Source organism: Pituophis catenifer, unplaced genomic scaffold (genome assembly GCF_029215685.1).
Source record: "Pituophis catenifer annectens isolate HBS135680 unplaced genomic scaffold, rPitCat1.0.hap2 SCAF_1, whole genome shotgun sequence".
NCBI lineage: Eukaryota > Metazoa > Chordata > Lepidosauria > Squamata > Colubridae > Pituophis > Pituophis catenifer.
Genome location: NW_027256881.1, coordinates 243,613,470 through 243,624,589, shown reverse-complemented (window position 1 = coordinate 243,624,589; position 11,120 = coordinate 243,613,470).

Genomic DNA, 11,120 nt, shown 5'->3' with positions numbered 1-11,120 from the left:
ACTCTCTGTTCTCACTGTTGGTGAATAAGTGTCAGTATAGTCTTCTGGATATTTTTGTGCATAACCTTGTGCAACTAGTCTGGCCTTGTATAAGGTATTACCTCCTTCCAAATTCTTAATTTTATAAATCCATCTGGTACCTATAATTGTTTTATCCTTAGGTGCGATCGCAGGTGTGAATACATTTAATTCTTGTAAACTTTCCATCTCTTTTTCCATAGCTAGTTCCCATTTTTCTCTTTCTTCACGGGGAAGTTTCAATACTTCCTCATATGTATTAGGTGTTATTTGTTCTCCATCCATATGCATTATGTAATCTTTGTATTTATTTGGTATTTGGTTTCTATTGTTTCTAATATTTCTTTCAGGTTTGCTATGGTTGTCATGCAAATATCTGGCTTCCTTTTTTGTTAATGTGTCTGTCTTTATTTTATGCTGACTATTTGTCCAAGTTTTGGTTTTGTTCTTACTTTTGTTAATATTTTGATTTTCTGTTGTTCCTTCCTCGCAAGATATATTATCTTTGCTTTTATTAGGAAATATTTCATTAAGGTGCAATTTAGACCAATTGGCCTGCTCATGGAACACAGCTGTTCTGGATACTATAAATTTGTTATTATTATCAATGAATCTGTACCCTTTGGTTCCAGTTTCGTATCCCATGAATCTTAATCTCCTGGATACGTTTTCTCCCTTTCTTCTCAATTGTTTAGGTATGTGTACGTCTGCAGTAACTCCAAATATGTGCATGTGTGCTAATTTGGGTTTTCTATTGTACATCACCTCATATGGTGTCTTATTCACAATACTGGACCATGTTCTATTTTGAGTGTAATTTGAATAATGTAAGGCTTCTGACCAAAATTGTTTGCCTAAACCAGCATCCTCTAATGTGCATCTAATCATGGTTTGTAGTGTGGAATTCTTTCTCTCTGCAATCCCATTTTGAAATGCAGAAAATGGATTGGACGTGAAATGTAGCATCCCTCTATCCTTTAACCATTGGGAGAATTCTTTAGACATGAATTCACATCCCCTATCTGTCATAATTTGTTTTATTCTGATATTATGCTGTGTTTCTATGCGTTTGTAGAATTCCTTAAATTTCTGAAAGGTTTCATCCTTGTGCTTTAATGTGTAAACAAAACCATAGCGACTGTAATCATCCACTATTGTTAGGAAGTAACGTTTTCTATAGGTAATTGATGGAGTTAATGGACCAACTAAGTCCATATGTACCAAATCAAAAATATTGTTAGTTGATCTGTTAGATTTTTTTGGTCTGGGACTGGTTTTTAGTTTGGTGGATTTACATACTGAGCATTCCAAATAATTTTCACAATTTTTTATTTTGACACCTTCTGCGTGTTCAGTCATTTTTTGTACTACGGGAAAGCTTGCATGTCCTAACTTCCTATGTAAGATGTGAGCACACTCATCATGAATTGGTTTACCTATTTTTGGTTTCTTCTCATTGTGTGTATTTTTGTTATCATGAGTTATTTTACATTCATCATTGTCACTGTTACTGACATTTTCATCATCTGCTTCAATACAATCTTCCATATTTGAATCAATGTTATGTAACCATCTTTCTTTGGTTATCAGATAGGGTAGACCCCCTTTTATCATCACAGTACCTACATTTGTTTTGTTCTTTTCTATAGTTGCTTTCCCCTTTGAGAAAACTATATTGATGTCAGATTCTCTGCTTAGTTTTATGGCACTCAGTATGTTGTGAGGTATTTCTGGGATTAATAATACCCCCTCTATTTTCCCTAAACCAGGCAAGGTCACATTTCCTCTGCCTAATACTTGAACCTTTTCTTGATTAGCTACCTTTATCACAAACTTATCTTCTGTAAATGAGGTTAATATACTTTTGTTGTTAGTGGTGTGATTTGTTGCACCAGAATCAATAAGCCAATTATTGTTCTCATCTTGTTGTGTTCTGGTGCTGTCTTGTTTATTTAGCCCATTTAGTGACCCAGATTTTCTCTCTTTTGAATTTTCTCTACCCCCTCTACTTTCTCTGTAATTTGGTGGACTTCTATATTTGTGTCTATCTGTGGAAGATTGTCTGTAATTGTATTTGCTCCTATATTCTGGCCTATGTCTCTCCCTTGGGACTTTGGGACAGTCTCTTCTACTGTGTTCCCTGGATCCACAATTGTGGCATCTAAAGGCCTCATTATATTTATCTTGAAAGACTACTTTCCTAAAAGATTTGTGTTCTGTTTGGTTACTGGAACGATTTTTTCTTGAATTGTCTTCTGCTATCAATTTGTTAGATAGACTTTCTATTGATAAATATCCCAAATTAATGGTATCTAAGTGTGACATAAAGCTATCCCATGATGGATCAAGTGAATTGATAATAACACTTTTCATTGTTTGATCTGAAATTACTTCCCCCCTCAATTGCAGCTCAGCTCTTATTTTGTTTAGATTTATCAAATGCTCACTTATAGAAACCCCTGGTTTCACTCTAGAAGAAAAGAAATCCTTAGACATTCTTGTGGTTGTGGCTACGCTATCGCTGTGAAATAGATTAAACATGCATTGAATTATTTCTGATACAGTTAGGTTTGGTTTGATGCTATGATACATTGCAGGAGACACGCTAGAAATTATTATGAAAAATGCTCTATGATGTAAACAATCTATTTTTAAAGTCCAAGGTCTTCTTGGAGGACTAGTTATAAAGAATAGTAAATTTTCTTTCATGAAAATAACCTGAAGCTGTTGGTACCACTCTTGTAAATTAATGCCATCAACTCTAAGTTTTGGGAAGTCACTGGGTAAGTTCCCCACATTATTTTGTCCATTACTTACAACCTGAGGCAGTCCGTGGTCTCTCAAGTGCAGGAAATTACAGAACGGCATTGGGATGCTTGTAACGAGTCTGCGCGGTTCTCTGGCCAGTTCAAGTCTTTCGGGGCCGTCTACGTAGTTTTGCACATGCGCGTTGCTCATTTCTTCTTTGGCGTCGTTGTGGAAGGTTCTCTCCATTTCAGCTCTCTCGATCCGCTCCTCTTCAGATGAGTCGGTCTCTGGCTCGGTTTTTGGGGCTTTGGTGATGGCGACGGTTCTTCTCTTTCTCTTGTGTGCGCTGGCACTCGATTCTGTCTGCGGTGTAGGACGGAATCGGCATGGCTCTCTGGGCTCGGGTGTCGTCGTTTTCGAAGTCAGGATGGGAGCGTGCAGGTCTTGAGTTGTCGGTTTGATTTCTTGCTTCTTCGTTGATGTCTTGGAGATTTTCAATCTTGGCCCAAAAGCAGCAAAAAGCGTTTTCATTGCTGACTTTACTTGAGACTTTGTTAAATCGTCTTCACTTTCTGATTTTGGTTCATCTGAAGAGTTTGAGACTTCTTTTTCTCTTTCTTCGTCTGATAGCGTTTTTCGCGCCAGAAATTTTGAACTGAGCGTTTTGATTGGCTCTGCTTCACTCTCTTTTGAAGTTCGTTGAAACCAAGATGGCTGCCATTCAAAATTTCGCGCGAGGTCACATCTTTTCTTTTTTACAACTATTTTCTCAGTAGTCATTTCACTCACAGTTTTTTGATCTTTGGGTTTTTCTTTAATGACGTTTTTCTCTCTCGCTGCTCCGCTGTTCCTCAGCATCTCCTGGAGGTCCGCGATGAGGCTTTCATCATTCTTTTGGCTTTTTAGTATCTTTAATATCTCTGACCTGAGTTCGTTATTTTCTATCTCAATTTCTTCCTGGTCGTTGTTTTCACTCATCAGTTCTTCTTCTTCAGTGGTGTATTCTTCGGATTCTCTCGAAATCGCATTAGTGGATTCGTTGATCATCTCTTGATCAGTTTCTATTTCTTTGCTGTAGGCCCTGGTGTTGGGCCTATCTTTCTTGGACATTTTTAATTACTTATTGAGTCAATTAACCATCCTCTGCTACCAGCTTGTTGCAATATTTTCAGGATCAGACTCAATAAAGATAATAGAAGTTAGAGATTTAAATATATCTCTCTTTAATCATAATAGGCATTCTATATTCGCTGAATATTCAAGATAGAAGCAAGGAAAATGGGGAGGATGGCTCCTTATATATACAAGGGGTGGAGCCAGGAATGGGAGTGGTAAATTATGAATACATTAAAGTCCAAAGAATAAGTTAACCCCTGATGTTCCATATATACATTATTTACACATTAGAGAATAAGGCATTTACATCTGACAGTCTGTTTATCTAAAGCCTCAAATAATTTAGTGTGGTTTAATGATTTATTATCTGATATTTGGAAAAATCCAATACTACCATTTGTCATACATGAAGATAATAAGGCAGCTATAGAAATATCAAGATCTGATGCCATTGGTCAAAGGTCCAGACATATAGATATCAAATTTAAACACGTGAGACAATTATCTCAGGATGGATTCATTAAAGCAATCCACTGCGAAACCTCAGAACAAATAGCTGATATATTAACTAAACCTTTACCTTCTAAACAACACAAATATTTGACATCAAAATTACAAGTACTATATAGTTCTGAATCCGAATGCAATCATTGTCATATGTCGAATCGGCATTTAGAGGGGGATTTGTCATAAGTAAATGCCTTATTCTATAACAAGAGATATGTATATATGTACAGGATATTAAGAGTTAATTTATTCCTCCTCCTTTAATGTATTCATGTGTAATCACCCCTTTCCTTGACTCCTCCCCTTTGATATAAATAGAGAGCGCATTCACCTCACGTTTGCTTCTCACTGTAAATCTGACAGAATAAGTAGAATGCCTATTATGAATAAACTCTCCTTTAATTGAAGAAATTGCTTCTGAATTCATTATTGAGTCTGATCCTCAAAATATCATAACAAAGTCAACCTTGAGCCTGGTGAGATTCAAACTGCTGAAATGCTGGCAGTTGGCAGTCAGCAGCAGTAGCCTGAAGTACTGCATTCTAACCACTGGGCCACCACGGCTCTTATAGAGCCATTATTTTGTCAAAATGTGGCTTACGTTTACTGCTTCTGGGACACCATGACAGTATTCTTCTTGCACAGTTGCACACTTAATAAAAGCGGTTAAGTTGGTTGACTTTCTCTCAACTCTAGAAGGAGTACCTGGGTTGGCCCCACACAACTCAGATTTTCTTTTGCATTCCCAAGTATCATCTTGCTCTTTTCTGACCTGAGTCTGGACTCCTGTTTGCTCTTGTCAATACAGGTTTTCCATTTGCTGTAGGAAACATTTTTAGAGATTCCTGGTTAATGTTAATAAGCCTGATTAGCATTCCTAATTGATGCTAATAATAATCAGCATCTGTGCCTCTTGAATTTAGTCGACCCTTAAACCAAAACCAAGCTATATCAGAGTCTGATGTGTGATTCCCACATATTGAGCTATAAACTTGGAAATGCAAAGCTCTAAACTTTGCATACATAAATACACCGGGTTGTACTAATTAGAAAACCAAAACCTGACCCTTATACCAGCACTTTCTCACTTAATAATTGTCTTTCTCAGTCTCAGCCTGAAGCACTGATTGGTCATGGAGTTTGCCTCAGAGCTATTCTGAAATTAATTTCAAAAGGTGCCAGATGTGAAACAGGAGTGAATATAAATAAGTCAATTGGCAGCTGTTGATGATTTCATATACTCTTCAAGGAAAAAATCTTATTCCCCCTTGATCAAAAGATCCAGAAAAAGAACATACTGCTCGCAATTAACCAGCTTGGAGGTACACGTGGTGTGCTGATGTACAATGTTCAATATTTTAAAAAATATTTAAATGTTACATCTAACAGTTGCCTTGGAGGTTTTTAAGCAGGAGAGATAGATAATAGCAATCTCTTCAAAATCTGTCCAATATATTGAGAAATGGAAAGATGCATTAATAGTTAGCCTTTTGGTTTGGATGATGAATGTCCCATCTGAACTTTAAATCTGGATCTCCTGGAAGTGTGCAGGGTTGTTAACTTGAAATTCAGTCCAGTGTTTCTTTTCCAGGATGCAGTTTCCGTTTGCTCTGACTGTTCTAGCTTTCACCCATAAGGCAACTGCTGTCTTTCTGGAAGATGTTTCATCAAGTAAGATCTTCCAAAGGACAGCGTTCTGTCTGGATGAGGCTTCTTGTTAACCACTTGATGTATGACTGCATTTGAAAGTGTACCACTGCAGGTATTGATTTAGTGGATCATTAATTTCTCTAACTGGGTTCTTAAGTGAACTTTTCTTCATTAAATGGTATGCAACATTTATTTTGATGATCCTCCACTTCACCAACTTGTCAAGTGTTTTATGAGTTCTAAATTCAGTGAGGCACTCCATTGACGCTAACAGGGAATAGCCATGGCTATTAATTTGTCCCCCCCCTTTTTTTTAAAGGACTTATGTTTTCAAAGAAGAGAGAACAGCAGGGTACTTGTATAGGCAGTTTAAATCAATCCTTAATTTCACGACATTAAAACAATCTTCCAATGGGGACAGGAAGAATTCAGCATGCATCGTTTTATGTGCTTGCCCATGACTTGACATTGTATACAGTATATGGCTAAACAGCAGCCAGGAAACCCCATGGCAGCTTACTGTTTCATTCTTGCCACCTCTATTAATATATTAGTGAGAATTTCAGGAGGACATGTATCGATTCAAGGCTTTAATTTCTTTTGAATTGTTTTTGAATGTAGATGGCTTAGTTACACAAGTATTTTATATGTATCCTCAGTGTAGCCCAGAATGCTGTCCCTTCTTGAAAACTGATGGGTTGGATGCAGGGGTGAAATGCTAATGGTTCAGACTACCAGTAACGATGGCAGCGGGTGCTTCGGAGAACTGGTAGCGACGGCAGTGCGAGGCTCCGCCCACCCGCTCGGTCGTCGTTACTTCCTGGTTTTAACCAGGAAGTAACCTGGTTTTAACCAGGAAGTAACCTGTTTTTTTCCCACTGTGCATGCACAAAAGGGTTTGCGCATGTGCAGAGGGAAGTGTGCGGCGCCTGCACTCCCGAACTGGTAGGGAAGGTAAGTAGATTTCACCCCTGGTTGGATGGCCAATTATGTGTTAACATTCAATGGCATCTCTAGATTAGACATCTTAGTGTGAATGAAACAGTGAGGGTGATCTTAGGATAAAACTGGGCTTTGGTTATACTTGTGGCATCCTGGCCAAAATGTGTGTTGAGGGTAAAGGTTTGTTCTCCAAGCTTGTGAATTGGTTTCCGAATGTTTCGTTACCAGGCTAGATAACATCAACTGTAACCAGTGCAACCAATTCTACATGGAACAAACATCACGTCAGTTAAAAACCAGGATCCACAAACCCTGTCTGGCAGTCAAACACCACAATCTCAAATCCTTAATCTCTACCCACACCAACACCAAAACAGCACCAGTTCGATTGGAGCCGCACAAAAATCATTGGCCACGCTACCATCCGCCACACTCATGAGTTCATCGAAGGCTGGCACTCCACAAGCAATTCCACCAACAGACACATTGATTTACAACCAGCCTGCAAGCTCCTCAGATTCCAGATCAACCATACAGCCAACCAGAGACAGCACCGACTCTCAATCAACACACGCAATTCCCCTCCCACCAGTGATTCGCCTCCCAATGATGCTGACCTGATGTAATCTCCTTATCACAAGACCCACAAGACTCACTGATGACTCACAGCTGACCCATCTCAAGACCTGTCACAAGACCCTCACTTTGACACACCCACACCTGAAGCCCTTATAAACAGAACACTGACATCCCCTAAACTCCACTGAAGATGTTACCTAGCCTGGTGAGGAAAATTTTGGAAACCAATCCATAAGTTCAGAGAATGAACCTTTACCCTCATCCTATACCTGAGCCACAGATATTCGCCATTATTGCAAAATGTGTGTGCCTGGAAAGAGAATGCTATGATAGTATTATGGATTTACTGCAGTTTGGACCCAGTTCAGTAAAGGGGCTTTGGAGAGGTTGTGGGCACGCCAGGCATTCCTGTCTGTATTTCCTGAAAGAAGATGCGTTTAGCCTTGAGCTAAACATTTGAGGTCAGTAAAGAACATGCTGAAGATGGCGTCTCTTTACCTGAAAAGCATGTTTTCCTGGGCTTGCATGGCTACTATACAAGCCCAGGAGCAGATACACCTTATTTAAGAAAGAATTGGTACATGCAAGGTCCTTGCCAGTGGTGAAATCCAATTTTTTTTACTACCGGTTCTGTGGGTGTGGCTTGGTGTGCATGGCAGAAGACGGATACTGCAAAATCTCCATTCTATCTCTACTCCTGGGGGAAGGATATTGCAAAATCTCCATTCCCACCCCACTCTGGGGCCAGCCAGAGATGGTATTTGCCAGTTTTCTGAACTGCTCAAAATTTCCCCTCCAGAACCTGTCAGAAACTGCTGGATTTCACCCCTGGTCCTTGCCCCCTAGGAAGAAACTTTTCCCCTTTGGATCTGAAGCATTAGGCATTCCTATTATGCATGTAAAATCATCCAGGAGGTGGATGTGTCAAACACATCAAGATGTTATCTGTGATTACACATTCAAAGCTCTGTTCTATTTCCACATGTGGTGTTTCAGCTTGACACGTAGAAAAATGGTGGGCTTTGACTGCACTGTTGCATTGTAACCATCTTGACTTTTTGACACATACCCTTGCAGACATATTTGCAAGTAGATAACCAGGGTGTGCACTGCAAAATATATTCATAGTATTAAATGAATATCTCCCCCATTTGCTTTCTAATGGAGTTTTGCACCCTAAAATGCTTCCAAAATCCTGTTTAGATATCTCACCTGCTTCCCAGTTTGCGGGAATCACTTTAAGAGCTGAAGGCTGCTTGATGCGTTCCCTTTATGCAGTGATTGATTTGGCACTTTGCTTGGAGAGTGAGAAGATGATGGAAAACATTAGCTGTCATTCAGAACAGGCCAGGGCTCATAGTGACAGTTCTAAGAAGGTAAGCAAAGTCTCCAAGGAGTAAGACAAACCCAAGCTCTGTGGAGTAAGGATAATGAGTCTTCCATCATATCATTTTCAGTTCTCTTAAAATGATTGTCTCCAGATGGTATTCGACTAGTTTTAATGATTCAGAAATATGATTATATATAGAGCAGTTGTGCAATAAAATGCCTACCCACTGTTAAACTACATTAAAACAAAAGGATTAATTTGTGCTGCTGTGCCCTACCAAGACAAATGATCATTTCATCTAGTTTAATACTAATCCAACTTTTCCCAAATGGGTACTCTTCAGGTAATTCCCATAGTCCTCTAGCTAGAGGGTGAATTTTAATCTCATTTTCTAATCTCCTTCTTTTCAGCTGTGATGACACCAGTATTTGCTCTGCAGAGCCTCTGAACCTGAAAATGCTATTCATGAATGCCAGGTTGCTCAAAGACTTAAGACCATAAGTGTCATGAGCGCTCGCGGCCCCAGTTGCATGATGGTCGCAGTGAGTATCGCAGGCACTTGTGGCTCCAGTTGTATGAGCATCACATGCATTTGTGCCCCACTCGCATGAGCATCATAGGAGCTTGCAGCCCCACTCGCTCACGCACTCCGGCCTCACTCGCACAAGCAATGGGTGTTCACACGAGCGCACAAACATGCATGTGCCTTCCCCTCACATAAAACAATCCTCTCTTTCCCCCTCTTCCCCACTCTGGGCTGCCAACCTGGAAAGATTGGGAAACTCAGTTCTAGTCCAACCCCCTGCTCAAGCAGAAAACCCTATCCCATTTCAGACAAATTGTTGCCTCTTAAATATTGGAACACTGCTGGAAAAAATAATAAAAAAGCGAGATCTGTGAACATCTAGAAACAAATAAAGTTATAACTACTAGCCAGCATGCATTTGTTAAAAACAGATCATGCCAAGCCAATCTTATTTCATTCTTTGACCAAGTGATGATATTAGTGGACTAGCAAAATGGTGTGGACATATTATACTTAGACATCAGCTAGCCATTCAACAAAGTAGACCACAATTTACTTCTTGGAAACTAGAAAAATTTGGGATGGACAGCATCACCACCATATGGATTTGTAATTTGCTGACAAATTGTACTAAATGGAGTAGTCATTATTGGTACCATGTAGGCTCCATCTTTATGGAAGGAAGCCGTGGGGTATCACAAGGTTCCATCTTAGGCCCAGTGCTCTTCAATATCGTCATAAATGACTTAGATGAGGGAATAGAAGGGGAACTCATCAAATTTGCTGATGACACTAAGCTGGCAAGAATAGCCGGCACCTCAGAAGACAAGCTCAAGCTCCAAAAGGATCTTAACAGACTTAAAAAATGGGCCCTATCCAACAACATGAAATTTAATATGGAGAAAAGCTTGAGCAGGGGCTTGGATTAGAAGACTTCCAAGGTCCCTTCCAGCTCTATTCTGATTGATTGATATCACCCCTAGTCTTTCTTTTCATTAAATTAGACATACCCAATATTAAAGCGGAATGTGAAGATCTTGCTTGCATACTGTAGCAAAAATTAGAAAAATTCCAAACCACTTTCTGATCTGATGTCTTCCTTATCAGCAGTAATCAAGACTCTGCGGGTTGACTGGGAATTCTGGGAAATGAAGTCCACATGCCTTAAAGTTGCTAAGATGGCGAAACACTGTTCTAAACAATGACTGAGGTAGTTCTCAATGTGAGTGATGCACAGAGAGACTGTGAAGAGTCTTCATATGTTTGTGAACTTGGAACCTTGAATGCTTTCTGATAGGGCCCTATTGCCACCATCACTATCACTCTGCCTTGCTTGCTCAAAAGTGGGTGCCCATGCTTCCCTCTCAATTCTTTGTTGGAGTATCAGTATCCAGAGGAAAGTTCTTCAAGAAAAATTAAGCCAAGTTGCTAAACTTAACTCATTTGTGCTTTTCTTTCTTTTTTTCTTTGCATTTTTATATACAACATTCTCCTTCACTTGCGGGTATCTTTAAAGAGAAAAAAAAATGAGATATAGAAGTGATTGATTTATTATGAATCTGTATAGAGAAATAAGGCACACCAATGTATTTAGGGTCTATTAATTTAGCCATATCAAAATAATAAATAGATCAAAGAATTGTTTGCTACACTCTAAAGTAACCATGATCCAAAACAAACATTTTGGATCTTTAGTCACATTCT